This window comes from Acromyrmex echinatior, chromosome 10, assembly GCF_024713525.1.
Source record: "Acromyrmex echinatior isolate Ae372 chromosome 10, ASM2471352v2, whole genome shotgun sequence".
In the NCBI taxonomy this organism is placed as follows: Eukaryota; Metazoa; Arthropoda; class Insecta; order Hymenoptera; family Formicidae; genus Acromyrmex; species Acromyrmex echinatior.
Genome location: NC_141861.1, coordinates 9,957,574 through 9,973,922, shown reverse-complemented (window position 1 = coordinate 9,973,922; position 16,349 = coordinate 9,957,574). Strand labels below are relative to the sequence as shown.

The following is a 16,349-nucleotide window of genomic DNA, read 5'->3' as shown; positions in this document are numbered from 1 at the left end:
TTATTTCTCATCGGGAAAATTAATTTCGGCTGGCGCTGCCCGTTTACCCCCTCCCCCATCTCCCCGATCACGATCATACGTGCCAATTCCGATTACTCTTTCGATTTCGTAAAATGGGCAAACAAGTTCTAGCATATTATGGTGGGCTTATTGTGAGTATTGTGACAGAAACATATTTCACTGTGACAGCGAATGAACAAGTAAGGCACGGTTTATGTGTCTTTTATTGTCAATTAATTAATTAAATATGTCTACATGTATAGCCCTTTTTTTTATGTAATTAAATATTTAGATTCTCTCTCTCTCTTATATACGTCACAAATAGCTTATTTCCTTGTTTACCGCGTTAAATATTTATTGATACGTAAATAAATATGTTTTATGCGCGTTGCTTTTTTGTATTTAAAAATCATATTCTTTTCTACCGTGTTATTTATTATTGCGCGAATAGAAATTGATGATACGAGGCTAACGTTTAATTAATTTACCGACATTTGACTGCGATAATATATAAATATACTGATTTCTTTGAAATTCTTTTATATAAGTAAGTGTCATAAGATAAATATATTAATAGACAGAAATATAATACATCGCGCGAACAAAGTAAATTCAAGATTGAAAATAAATAACAAAAATACCATTTTTCGTCTTATGATTTTTCAGAGAATCACACTTATTTACAACAAGCTCGTGACTTGAAATGTTACGTTTCAATATTAAATTATATTCATTATTCGCTCGATATATCGTTTTAGATAATCGAATTATCTAAGTTGAATAAACGACCGACACGAGCATTACGCTTCCGCGAATGGAAAAGGAAAAAAGAAATGCGAGGGACATGACCTGTTGAGATGTCACGAATATCACGCACATGAATCCACACCCGAAGCCTTTCCGGTGAATATGCGCGCGAGCAAAAGGTCTCAAGTAGGATTAATAGCCACAGGCAAATTCGCGCGACGCTAATAAGTAAAACCGGCATGAATTGAAAAAGTTTTCCGGCGGAAAGGCGGAAGGGTGTAGGCGGAAAGGCTCGCGTGTAACGTCACGATAAATCGTACGAAGACGTTGATGGCCGACAGGTAGCTTGGATATTGCACGCTGTATCGTACACACACACACACACACACACACACACACACACACACACACACACACACACACAGCGATCTACAGGGTGGATCAGAAGTTTGCTAGATCAATATCGGTAACATTCACATCGCAGTCATCATAGTGTTTCAATTCGCCTATAAAAATGAATGAATCTCGTTTATCTTCGAAACAATCTCTAAACTTAACGTTTTGTAACTATAACGATCGTACTTATAGCCTGTGGACTTAGACCTCTTGGCAAGCTACTACGTTTGCCAAAATATGTAGATTTAATTAACGCGTGAAATATATTTTTGCAATTACTTAATATTCTAATTCACGATAATCAAGTTTTTTATCGATATTTCCAACTTTATTTACTAACGACACACCCTGTATACTAATACATGCGCACTACGCGAAATTATATAGCAAAGACAAATGCGAATCTAGGTTACACTATATATACGTATTACTGTTACTTGACAGACTATTATTATTATTACTATTATTATTATTATTATTATATAGAGTATGAGTAACAGAAATGTTGCAAAGTATACGGTACAAAAAGATCGAAACATGCTGGATAAAAATAATTTAAGTTTTAAATTATTCTCACATATGTACTTGTACTGTGTATTTTTGCCTTCTTCATTATTTATCAATTAAGATAAATAAAGTCTTCTTTATTATTTACAGCACGCGCAAACGGAATAATTTACGCGAATATTCAAGTAACAGACAAAGTGTATAAAGTGCTCTGAAATAAGCTGGAGAAACAGATAAACAATATTATGTCAAGACATCCATAGCATTTTTTACTATAGCCTCCTATGTATCGTAATAACAACTGATCTATTTATGTAAAAACTTACGGAAGAAAAAAGGTTGCGTGACTAACCCAGGCAGTGCAGCAGCAGGTTTTTCAAGGTACCGTCGATTCTGTTTATCGGGCTCCAGATCGAAAGCTTTCTGTAACAGAAAGAGAACGGAAATCATGATATGTGCGGCATATACGCGCAATAATACACTCGATATCACTGTAACTCCTTCGCAAAAGAAAGATAAAACGCGTAGAAAGATACGACGTACGACGGAACATCGTCGTCGACGATGTCATCGCCTTAGTTTTATTGTGCAGCCACGCGCTTATATCGCGGTAATGCCTCGCTCGCTCGCTAAATGAAAAAGTTATTATTTTCCATTCTATTCTCCTTCAAGTTCTCTAGCCCGTCCCAAGTTCCTCCGGAGGGCAAGGAATACCGTGCACGCAAAACCGCATCGTATAAAACATCTACCGCGAGTATACGGCTTGTAAACTCGGTAAATATGATACGCGATTTATACCGCGTCTACCGAAATCATTTGCGAAGCCGACCGTAAATCCGAAACTTAGCGGAGAGGAAAAAAAAAAACTTACCCTGATCTCTGCGAAAGTATAAGCTTAAAATGAAGAACCGGAAAGAATAACAAATGTCTTTTTTATTATATTAAGCAAAGATAAATCTAACATAAAGTTGTACGTTTATTATCCTTGATCTTTGGACTGCTGCATTACATATGCACCTTTTTTTGTGATAATCAATTGTGTGGAATTTTTGCAATGTTCACTCACGCGTAGCGACGAGGTGGCGTGTTCTTGCAATAAAAAACGGAGGTATCCACGTGGACGTATAACTTGTTTCTTTTCAAAATTTAAAGGATGAAGGTAAAAGCGCCTGTATAGAGTCTGCGTCGCTCGATTTCGTTGTCTTTATTGTTGTGCATAGTCAGTGTGGCTTGACAGGCCTAAACCCTCTATGATTGATATCTACCTCGTCCTCTTTTGCGCTACATGTGTAGTCATCCTCCCTCTCACTCTCTCTTTATTTCACTCGCATGTTATCCTTTTCGATTACATCGCCCTACCTATCCGTTCAACACACGCACAAACACACTTTTACATACAACATTTACACGACCTTGGTTCTATGCTTGTCGGCGCAGATCGATCGATATGGTTATTATGAAAATTGAAAATAAGATACTTTTGCACCTACTTGTACGTAGAAATGTCCGCAAACTATGACCTCCTATTACGATCGTTGCTCGATAAAGCATCAAAACTGATCGTGAGATCTCGCGGATTGATGCCATGAGAATGTACTAACGATGAATTACAATATTTTTTTATTATCGAGAGAAAAGCGTCAATCAATTAATTATTAATCAATATATGTAAATATGCATTTAAATTGTGTCATTACATGATGCTTAATTTAATTTTCCACAATATTTAATGAAAATTACAAGGATAAAAATTCAATGGAAAATTAAAATTAAAGTAAGCTGCCATTTTTTTTATCTACTTTCATATATCAGTCAATTTAGATTATACGTCACTAAAATGTATTCGTAATAAGTATTGAGAAAAATACACATTGTCATGCGTTCCGACGCAGGTCAAATTTATATATTGAAATGGAACGCTTTGCGTAATCATTCGTTATAATTCAATTTAGAAACTTTGATACGGCTCATTTCTCGTGGACCGTCATGTACGAGAAAAATCTTGAATATAGCAAAGAATACAACAGGATTCTTCTTTAACAAGGGAAAGAATAAAATAAATGAAATATTCAATATTATCGAGTGTTACAGCAAAATTGTTGATTTAAATACGATATCAATTAAATTTTTAGAGAGCACGGATAAATTCGCATTTATCGCTTTTGTAAATGAACATGAAAGTTGATAGAACTTTTTTACACCGCCACCATTCGAAATAGCAATCTTAAACATATACATTTTTCTTTTATTTTTGCGGTATCCATTTATTTTATTTATCGAAAAAAATTGCCAAGTTATATTATAATTAGGTGCCAAATTATCGCAAAGAAGCGTTACTCGTTGCAATTTCTAGTAACAAAATTTTTGTGAAACCCGTATTAATTAAGTCGCGAGCCAACGGCCGTTTTGAACGGACTGACGAGCATTTTCTTGCTCGCCCGTGGAGTATTATTTAAGGGAAAACGCACGTTAATACGCCTGCCGGTGACACGAGCATTATTAGGGCGGAGGGTGTAAAAAAAGGAAGGACGCGCGCGAGTCGGGGGACAAAAATGTCGTTTCTAAACGGTTTACGTAAAGCGACAAGTACGCTTGTCGGTTACGCTCTCTGCTGTGTCTCAGTGCAATGACAGGTTTAATTACCAGACTTGAATATACATACACAAGTATGTATGTATTTTTTAGTATATTCTGGATACCAATTGATTTTGCAGCACGATTGAAATATGCATTTGATTTCGATCGCATGCGACATATTTGTATCGATAATCGCTCTGAAATACAATATTTTCGCCCCATGAAGATAAAGATACATATAATCAATAGAAATAAATGCCTTTAACAGTCTAGCTGGATCTTAAGTGCTTGTATATAATTCTATATAAATTTATATACAGGGCTGGGTAAAATGCCTTTCAAATTTCATTTAAAATACTAACTGTAAAATACTTTTAAAAAGTGTATTTAAAATGCAAAATGTAAAATAGATGGTTTTTCGAATCCATTTTTAATGTAAAATGGATAAATGGATATTTTTAATGGTTTTCGAATGCAAAATAGTTTTTCTTGCCATAGCAGAAAAAAATTTTTACGAAAAAGTACAGAAAAACTAATAGATTGATAAATAGATTGAGAAAAAATCCTAGAAATTCTTAATTTTTCATAGATATTTTTAGTGAGACATAGAGTGAGGTTTGTTTGTTTTCAGAAATCCATAATTTCTCGTAGATATTCGTAGTAAGATGTAAAGCGTTGTTTGTGGGCGGAGAATTTCATGGTTTTAAAAAAAAACCAAATAAACAACATTACGTCCTATTACGAATATCTACGAAAAACTAAAAATTTTTAAGGACGGTATTCATGGGCCGTTTTTATTTCAAGATCGTCTTAAGTAACGTCTTAAAATTCTAATATGGCTCTATGATTGGCTTGTAACATCTTAAGGCTGTATTTAAGATGGCTTTGAATATAAAAATCGACTATGAACATCGCTCTATGATCTTGTTTCAATCTATGTAGTTTTTCGTGAAAATTTTTCGCCAGAATGGTATACATTTTTTAAAAGTATTTTAAATTCAAAAATAGTTTGAAATTCATTTTCAATGAAATTCGAAGCCCTGACTACAATATTATAAAAAATTTTTGACAAGAACATTTAAAATTTTTTAATATTATAATTTAGAAACGGGACCGTTTACTTGAGTAAATTAAGTTAATATAAGAAACGCCGATTACAAAATTAGATGTTAAAAGTAATATACATTTTTGGAAATGTAAACAATATTTTATATAAAGCTAAAACACTCTTTTTTTATTAAGATCCGACATTTATGGACTATCTGGAATTAATTTTCTTTTTATAGTTTAATTTGCAGTTTATTTGAAGATTCATAAAAATTTTTAGCCAATCATGGGATTTGGTTCTTCTTAATGATTCTAGAAAAAATTTGTGAAAAATAGAAAAACCATTTATCTGTTTTGTAAATGATTAAATGATAGACATGATTTCATTTCAAATGTAAAATAAAAATGGTTTTCCAAAAACCATGTAAAATAGAAAATGCAAAATGCCATTTTCATTTTAAATACATATTTAAAATGGAATTATTTTAAATATTATCCAGTCCTGTTCGTATACTAATATGTAGATCTTTAAATTGCGCGCTGAAATGATTTTTCAGTCTTGAAACTCTACTAAACTACCGCAGCAATATAAGTTAAATTGATTAGGAATTTAATAATTTGATGTTTTTTCGCACCTTAAAACGATCTTAATAATGCTGAATAACATATTAAAATCTCTTATTATAAAAAAAATTACCTCAGGCGGGAATCGAACCCGAATCTCTAGCATTCCGTGCGAGTGCGTCCTAAGTCTTTAGACTACCATTAAAGGCATTTATTTCTATTGATTGTTCTCTCTCTCTCTCTCTCTCTCTCTCTCTCTTTCTCTCCTCATATGTACGATCCGATGAGATTTAATATTTAATATCAGATGGATATATCGCACGTATCCTATTATACAACGTGAAATAGGTGACAATGGAATTGTTAATAGTTAAATGCAATATTTTAGAATGATGTAGCCAAAATAGGTTCCAACTTTTCACGGAACAAAAGAAGTTGTCTGTCGCGAAAGCACGTGTCAAAGGACAATTTGCGAGTCCGTCGCAAGTTACGGAATTTGGAAAATTCGTTTAATCCAGGCGCCGACGACGAGGAGGACGATAACACCCAGCTTCGTCGACTTTACGCTTGGTAGTGCGCATTCCAAAAGAGAAATTGAAATTGCAAGGCGACTGGCAAGAGAGCGACCGCTCTCGGGTCAATTGTATTAATTAAATCTCTTTTGCGCGATCGTGCATTGCGACTCGACAGCCAGAACGTGTTCAGGCAGCGAGCGAGCTGAAGAATTCAACGGCTAATCCGAATTCTCTCGCGTGACGATCTAATCGATCACGCCGCAAAGCGCCGACAAAGCGTATCTGCGAATTTCTGAACGCGTGCCAAATTAAATTAAGTTGAACGATATGCTCTCGCCGGTCTCTTTTCAAACGGTTCGGCGATTTGTGAATAATTCAACTCTCTTTCGATATCAATCTTTTTTAGTGATTGTATATGGTGATAATTCAGACCTTTTTACTATTCTAAGTATGTATTTTAATTCACAAAAAAAATGTGACAAGATTTTTGATATATCAAACAAGAAATTCACAAAGAAATGAAACCGACATTTCAAATGCTTAATCTTTTTAAATGACAAATGCGCATTAGAGATTTATATTTAAATCGAATTAATTATTAAAAGTGTAATAAGTATAAGTGTATTATGCAAATTTTCCTGCCATTTTGCATCTCAGAGAAAGCATAAAACAGTGACGAGCAAGTCTTGTTTTCCTCTTCCCCTTCTCTCTCTCTCTCTCTCTCTCTCTCTCTCGCTCTCTTTTGTCCTTCTTTCTTATAGACGACATTATAAAATATAAAATATCCGTCTGGACTACGCGCCGGATTGCGTTGCCATAAACGTTAAGCATAACGCTATGTCGGCGTTAAAGAGGCCGCAAAGCTGCACGGTAAAAGACCGAGGTTCGGCTTTAGTGCCACTGTTAAAGAACGCCCGCGCCGGTCTTAACGTTGCTTTTCTTTGCCACTCTCTATCTTTTCCTCCGTAATCGCGTAACGTGAATCTTCGGGGTCCTTATGGAATAGATATATTAAAAATATTGCGCTAAAACGATTAAAGCTACATCTACTAATTAGCGAAGCTTGGATTGAACAACGTAAAATCAACTTTCGCATTACTCCGAGGTGTGTAGTTTCTTTGAAGCTGTCCTGAATGTATCTGGAAACCCATGCGTTTCGATATAGGCGGTTCTAATGTTATACGAGCGACGTGAAAAGTATCCATTAAAGAAAGAGTAAAACAGGTACGTAAGAGGGTAAATGGTGGGTTCTCGTAGAAGAAGGATAGTTATAGGAAGAACGTCGTCGTAAGGATTTTCAAGTACGACAGAATTAAATGCATCGCCGTGGTTTATGGCAAAGGCGAGGTGGAAGGGCCCATTCGGCGGAAGAAGTTTCGAATCTCCTATTATCGCGACAATGTATGCGCTTTCGCGTTGACCACTATCGATTTAATCCCTTCGCGAAGGACCTTGGACGGAGCTGTCGTCGATACCGCGTTATGACATGACTCGAAGGGCTGTCAAGATAATTTCCGAACGGCGAGCGAGACGCGTCGCCATTTGGCCCTCTAATCCTCTTTGAAGCACTCCGATTAACGTGAACGAATATAACGCAATTTTTTTTTCATTTAAAATAATAGATAGAGAAAATGTTACTAAAGAAATGTCGAACGCATCTGTGTATTAGGGGGACCGGAAAGTAATGTCGTTTTTTTTTTAAATATCTTTGGCACGACTTTGAAGTACACAATGAGCTGATAAATGACAAATGAATATCAACATGCGACAAACGACATTACTTTCCGGTCCCCCTAATATTTGATTATATTAGCCAATCGAAGGAAAATTATACCTATATATTTATAAGACTTTCTGCGTGTGATTAAAGAGTTAATCAGAAAGCCTTATAAAAACAGCATCGTTATCATAAAAATGAAATAAGATAAAATATTACAGTATTCCATGACGTGTAACGTCTTTTCAAATATATGGCCTCCGTTCCCTAGCATTCGCTAAGAAAAACATCAAATAATCGTTCGTCAAAGAGATTGGCTGGATCGCGTAGAAATCGAATCGAATCATGCGCCTCTTTCGGCGCTTAATAAAGTCCTCGTACCTTTGACGAGGGAATGAGAGAAGCGCTCCGATACGCCGTGGAATCTTTAGGGTGGAATCTCCTCTTCTACCCTTGTGACCTGCCGCGCCGGAAAATCCCCGGGGCGAGACGGGGACGGGAAGATAAGTCGAACATATAATTTGAAAAGCCGCGGGAATACAAGCAACCACCGCGCAACTTTATACCCGGCAGCGGCAGAAAGCAAAGCAACCTGCAGAAGACGAAGCTGACAGAGCTGAGATGAAAGAAACTGTGTTGCTTCTTGGCATCGATATAAGAAACGAACGTAGAGGAAAGAAAAAAAAATGCGGAAATTATCGGGGGCAAGAATTGAGTTAACTCACACGTTCCTGTCCCCGAGAAGAAATAGTTGCTCTTTGATTTACAAATGATTCATCCGATTAAAGCACTTTTGATTAAAATTATTCCATTTCTTTTCATAACGTAAAGCTGTAAGCATCATGCATCAAAATTAGAAGAAAATTTTTCTAGATGTCAGAATATTGGATAAGAGTGTTACAACATTTTTCTTATTTCGTCCGAGTCATATCTTCCTTTTTTTTATCGCAGTTAGATTTCTGTTCTCTTTCGTATCTCTTTTTAATCTTCCTGTTATTTATGTTCACTAGGAGATGTAACGCGACGTGTCGCAGCGCGACGAACAAAGCGGAAACTGAGAGCGAAGCGAACAAAGTAAATCCCGCGAAAGTAGGGATGCCGAGCGTTAATTACTCTTACACCGAAATTTCCCAGTCGAGATTTTTCTGAAATTTACGGAAGCGACGCTTTTCCACGGGGAACGGCTGCCCGTAGCAATGAACGAGTATCGTTAAAACTTTCCGCCGCGAGTACTCGTGGAACAAAACGGCGTCGCTTATTTCGAGGTTAAAACGGCGCTAGATAGCACAGAGTTTATCCTTCTAATCATGGCATTCTTTCAGTGAACTGCGAATATCGCACGCCGTACTTTCTACCAAGAGAGAGAGAGAGCGAGAGAGCGCAAAAATAAAAATAAGTATAAAGATTTCTGTTTCGTGCTTTAATACCTTCACATATTCACCAGCAGTGAAAAATAAATTAAAAGCAGTATTAAGAGCAATTCATTTAGGAAGTTTCCTTTCTTCAAGTTTTATCAAGAATTTTACTCTTTTCCAATTATTTAATTGAAATATTCGATTTAACACTTTTGTTATTCTTTGAAATAATAAATATAAGTTAATTGGAAATACGTCGAGTAAAAAGGATGCAAATCACTTATGATCCAAAAAAAGTGAGAGTATTACGTTGTAAATTTTCAGCAGGAGCAATGGAAAATACATTTATATTTATATATTATATATATATATATATATATATATATATATGTACGTACATACACAGCCACGAGCGAGCGTTCTTTATATACCCACCAAACGAATAAATGCACGTATACATGACCGAACCGGCAACGGACAATGCTGATTCGCTGCAGACCCCGTTTCTAGAGAGCGACGGAATTCGAGCCGCCACCAGCCAGCTCGCCTAATTCCAAATTTAATAAAGACATACCTGTCCCGCGCACGAACGCTGATGGTTGTGAGTAGGGCGGCACAGATGTTTGAGCTTGTAGAGGATTCGCCATATAATGCAGGAACCCCTTCCATTAAATAACAAGATCCGCAGTACTAGCGTCGTCAACTGTATGAAATATGTACGCCGACTCCGGTCTGTCGCCAATAATAGATGTTTACGTATACGAATTTATAAAAATAGTTGAGCACTGGTTCGAATAAATAAAAACAAAAAATATATCTCTGCATATAAATAGTATAAAAAGGAATTGTGTAAAAATTTATTTTGTAAATTTTAATTCGAAAAATGAATAAATATTTGTCGAATTATTAATAAAATGCAAATAAATACGTGTTTCGATATGAATGTAAAGAAATGACGAGAAAATACGCAATTGAGGAAGGAGATTTCAAAAAAGCACAGTCCCCTTTTTCACCCTCTGCTCCAAGTTGCGCGCACTCCCATGGCACAAAACGATGTGACATCGATCTCTTACACGTGAAAGAAACGGAAAGACCGAAAGCCAAATAAATCTGTTTCAATCCTCCTAGTTCCCCTCACCTCGAGCTTCTACCATCATATTGGCCACGTTTGCGTTTGTCCCTTACTTATTTCGTACTTTCCACTCACCTTCGTAAGTGATGCGTCACTTATTTCCTTAAGCCCATTTCTCAACGTGACATTGTCCCAGCTATCATGTAACGATTTTCATTAACTTTACACTTTGTGAAATTGTTTATTATCGTAAACTTTTATACCTTTTTCACGATATTCAATTGCTAATTCTTTCATTTACTTTATCAACTTTTACTGCTACATATTACATAATAAATTTTAACTACTATCTAACATTTTGTATCACACAATAAAAGTTTAAAAAACTAATGCTGGATAACTAATGTTATCTTAATCAGGTTCTTGATGTAACTTTCTTTGTTGATTGCGCCCTACTTATCCTGCAATAATAAAAGAAAGAAGAAATAACTCACTGGCGACATGCCGAATTGAATCTTCTTCTAAAGTGTTCGTTCAATTAGACACTCGATTTATTAATCGCTCGGTAAGTCTTTTATCTCGGCGCTTTTTCCCCCTAGCGGACAGGAAATCTTTCTCCTCGCACCATTTTTTTGCTAGTCCGGATTCCTGCCGATCGTTTTCTTCGTTCAAGATTATCAGTAATTACGAAACTTCCCAAGGGAAACGAATCGTCGCGAGTTTACGAAGTCAGTTATTAATCGCCATCCTCTGAATGGCCGAAAGGTGCCGATTTACCGAGTATCTTATTACTCTCTCGCGAACAGCCAAAGAGGCGCTAAGGTCGGAAATCGAAATTAATCCGACAATTTTGAATTAAATCATTTGTGCACAATATCTAACGTAGTGTTAAACTATTTCTTAACTCTCGCATACCTCTTGCACGTATAAAAAAAATTCACATGTGCAACTTGCAAGAATCTCATTTATTTCTCATATATAATAGCATTTATGATGGTAAGAATTTTTTAGCTGTTAAATTTCACTAGTCTTGTAGTCAATATCAGTAAACAAAAGACATTTTACTCACTTAACAAAAATTTCGTCATAGTACAAAGCTGTAGTCTCAAAGAATTGGAATATTTCGTCGCAAATTTACTTTGATTCAGTTATCGTGCAAATTATCGCCGTTCACTAATTCATAGTTAATAGTTTGATCTGATAACATTTAAGCTTTGCAAAATATCTATGTTGATATTTGATGATGAAAGATAAATAACAGTCATAATGATGATTAAAGAATATTACTTAAAATATATGGATTATTATAACAATCACAATGATAATTGAAGAACATTATTTGTATGGATATTATAATTGAAAACAATCAAATTGTATAAAAGGCATAAACACAATTGATTAAATCAATAATTAATATAATAATGTACGTTGTTACCCCGGGATTATTATCTTTGTAATATATTTGTAATTTCAAAAGCGGGTTAAATGTTTGGCTTGCTCAAGATCTGTTGGATCCAAAAGTCACGACGCAAAGATATTCGTAGAAACACAAAGCACGGTGGACAACGTTGACGGAATGTGTATTTTCCGTGAATCAACTCGTAAATCGCCTTTCAACAGCATCCTGAAAGGACTTTTGGCGATAAGGAAGTCTCTGCAGGACGCACGTAGTCACCATTATAACCGCACACGTCGGTTGCCCGATGCGCCGAGCTAGAGCTGGGTGCACGCCAGAGCAATGCCCAAAAAGCGTAAAATCCGAAAATCCGTAAAATCCAAACCATTTCGCCACTGCCTTTCTCCCCCCCCCTTCTCTCTCTCTCTCTCTCTGCTTCTCTCTCTCCCTCTCTCTCCAACCTCTAACTTCCTTCATCCGTTCCACTACGCTCGCAAATATCCTACCTGTCTTCGTGCTCAAAACCCAATGCGTTTAACACGCTCTAGCTTCCTGAACATTCACACGAAATCTCTGTTAAGCTAGGAACAAGCTGGGGCTCTTCGACACCAAACGTCGTTTTAAGTTCCACTCACACCAAGTTTCCTATTCGGCCGAAAAATGAAGCGATCTTTTTTTATGTTAGATTTATTTTCTCTAGAAAATCAGATTGTAAAATGTGCATCAACTTTATATTCAATAAAAAGAAAGCAAAATTAACACTTTACTGTATTAAAATTACATATGCCACATGGACCGTATAGAAGAGGTGATATATCCCATCAACATACACTGTACGCTAACTACATAAGACATATAAGCACACTTTTTTCTGAAAACAGCGTAAGAGAAACGATAAATCCTGCGGAAACTCATTTCTGAGCTTGCAATGTTGCGTCGAGTATATTAAACCAATGTATACTATTCACACAAGAACGTAAAGAAAATGCTTTTGATATTCTAGTCAGATTTTTTCACTTTTGCGAGAATTTACTACTCTCTATCTAAATATCTGCGTATCATGCCGCGCTTTTAGAACCAAGTCCATTACGCCGTACTTGGTAGCGATCAATACGCAAGTCGTTAAATCCGGAATTCGCAGAGCCAGGTAACCTCCGTGCCGGAAACTCATCACACCTCGATGGAGAGAGAGAGAGAGAGAGAGAGAGACCATTGAAGAAAGAGAGAATGTCTGTCATTCGCCAAGTGCTGTAAACGCGTAACTACATTTTGAAATTTACCCCAATAATATTCATCATTCATTGCAAAATCATTACGAGAAAAGATTGTCCAATGAGAAACATATAATTTTCCATGAAGCATTTTGTAGCATTTTCTTTATTAAATAAAATAAGATGTTACTAAAAGAAAAAGATCTATAAAGATACCCAAGTCATATTTAATTTGCAAATAGTTAATTAACTATAAAAGAGGGAAAGGATGGATAGGACGAAGGGAAAGAGAGAGGGGGAGGGAGAGAGAGAGAGAGAGAGAGAGAGAGAGAGAGAGAGAGAGAGAGAATATCACCAACCGGTTGACACTTTTGGGGTTTCGGACGAACCTAATTAATTCCTGGGAACGATACCAATAATATTGTTCGATAACGTAGCCAATCCTTCGACTGCAGACCAGATTCCTATAACCAGACCACCGACAGGAATGATCTCACAAAGCCAGGAGCTGGTATTGGCTTACCTTTGCGCTTTAACTACTTGGATACCGTAATGGACGCCGCAAAGTAATCCCGGATAATTAATTCCGAGTTATGATATAGCGCAGACCGTTAATACGGTGAGTGTGTTTCAATCAACAGTCGACAAGTCACAGCTTTGTATCGGGGATGCGGTAAGTCATTGCGCGAGATTCGTATTGCAATTTATATTAATTAAATTTAATAAATTGCTGAATTGCTTAACATTTAAGGCAATATATAAATCTTTGACGTTTTTATATAATATAAAGAAGAATCATCTTTTATTTTAACAAAAAGTAATCACAATTGCCTCTTTTGTAATTAATAGGATAGAAAAATTATAATTCTAATGTATACAAATAGTCTTTATCACTTTCTAAATGTCTTTCAAATATTTTTAAACATAATATTAATTATTTTTATGTATTACTTAACATTTTAAACAAAAAAACTAATAAATTAAAAAGTATTAAATTAAAATTAATATCTTTATTTATTATTTGTATAAATAAAAACTAAAGTGCGACGTACAATCTCTTAACAAATTCCACATATATATTTCATTGAGATTATAAAAATAAATTAATTGTAACGAAATATCATTAATATTATAAAATCATAGTCTGCATTTCTTTCACGATCTCTCTCTCTCTCTCTCAATTAATATAATTAATTAAATCTAAAAAAAAGATCCAAACATTCAGAACCGCAAAATGTCGTTGCAAAAGCATTATCCGAGCCGTATTATCACGGTTAGAGAATAGCGGACGATTAGAGAAATCTGTTTCAGCGTTAAATACAACCGGCGATTTCGTATACCACCGTTTTCGTATGCGCACACATTCGCGCGGTAAACGGTGCGGGTGATATCACGTTTTGCAGCAATACCAATTCCCACATGAGAACACATACATATAATACGCGAGCGCGCGCTCACACACACACACACACACACACACACATACACAAAAGCACGTATACGAAAGTACAGTTGGGGTAAGAGAAGTTTTGAGAGCACTAGGAGAGAGAGGTATAGGAGCTCATCGACGCGTCAAAGTGGTCCCAACCAATTTCATAGCGAGGTGAGCAAACAGGGGTTCTCAAGCCCCCGAAGCATCATATAGCGGTTTCCCTTTATATCCAGGAACACGAAACCATCAACCGCGAACGATCAATATCCCGAATTACTTTTCGTCACCGTGAGAGTGCGAATCACCGCCACCGTTTCGAGAAAAACCAAATTATATTGGTACTACTAATAATTTATTAATGTAAGACTATATCGAATGCACGTGATATTGAACTTTTAATAATAGTGAGCAAATTCGTATAGAAACTTTATTGTATAGATTACCGGTATGTTGACCGTGTTTAGTTACAACGATGGTTGATGTAGTAGCTATGTTGTAAAGGTACGTTAGGTAACGATATTACTCAGATATGCAAACTACAATTCTCATTAATTCTCACCAATATTTCGCGGTAATCCGCATAACAGGAACTTGAGTTGGAGAACTATCGTAGCGTCATACGACGAATTTCTGGATATTGCTACTAATACTACGTTAAGAATAGTCAATATTTAGGATTATATGCAAGCGCTCTGTTATGATAAATCTATAACAATTTAATACAGAAAATTGAATTTTACAAATGATAATAATCAATCATCTGTCTATATGATATGTCTATATGTTAGACACATCATAAATTTTTTAAATATATTTCTTTCTGTATTTTAATAAAAGAATTTAAGGAAAACATGGGAATTTTTTGATTACGAATTTTTCTCACTAAATTGCATCGTGAAAAGAGAGAGCGTTAAGATCAATTGTGTCATAAAATTGATAAACTCTGATTGAAGCAACAGAAAAATTACAAGCAAATTCAAAAGATAAAAATTTCGAGCGGCAAAAATATTCGCGCGCATTGTTGATGTTCACGTTCCGGTCTTAAATATATATTATGCCTCCGAATTATAACAAGCGTCCCGAGATTATGCAAATGTTTAATCGCGAAGGAGCCCGCTAATGGGAAGAAATTGCAGCGCTGGCGCCAGATTAAGAGTCACCCCCGCCGGTTCGAGCCTGCAGAAGCAGAGCACCAGTAGCTTCTCTAAGAACTCCTTCCTCCCTTAACCGCCCCCGCACCCCTTTCGCGCCGTCGTCCTGCTTGTCGGCTCCACCAAGATAAGGATTTAATTTTTGGCCACCTTTAATCCTAATTCCAAGTTACTTGGAAGGCAGGTGCGCTACGACGGTACTCTCGCTTTTCTCCCCTACGAAACTTTAACCACGAAAGACGACATACTGGCCCGATGGAATAAAATGACATAGTTATATAATTAAACGTCTCATTACTCATTACTCATTAAACGATTATTTAATTGCCGGTAAAGAAAAAGCGTTTTAATCATCATTATATCAAGAAAGCATTATATTTTAGAAAAATCTGTATCTAATGCATATATTAAGACCTAAAGACTACAATAACATTAATTTTGACATTACTGCAATTGATACATATATTATATTTCATAATCTTTTATTTCTTGACACAATAGTAATTAAATACTTGGATATTATTGTTATTTCTGTTCATTTTTACGTCACTTTTCGAATAATCGCCCTCCTGTGATAACGGGAATCTTCTACCATATTTTAATACGGTGTCAAGCGACAAGAGACGAAATTCCTTCCAGGAAAGGCCCTTTACTTTTAATCT

General features: G+C 35.8%; 1 long non-coding RNA gene across 2 annotated transcripts in view; it reads right to left on the bottom strand.

Annotated features, from left to right (window-relative positions):
- The window catches only part of LOC105152520 (uncharacterized), a 178,936-nt gene that overhangs the window by 47,216 nt on the left and 115,371 nt on the right, over nt 1-16,349 (bottom strand). For both annotated transcript variants that reach the window (XR_015546459.1, XR_015546460.1), the window contains one exon: nt 1,977-2,073. This is a non-coding gene — a long non-coding RNA (uncharacterized LOC105152520). The remainder of the gene's footprint in view (nt 1-1,976; nt 2,074-16,349) is intronic.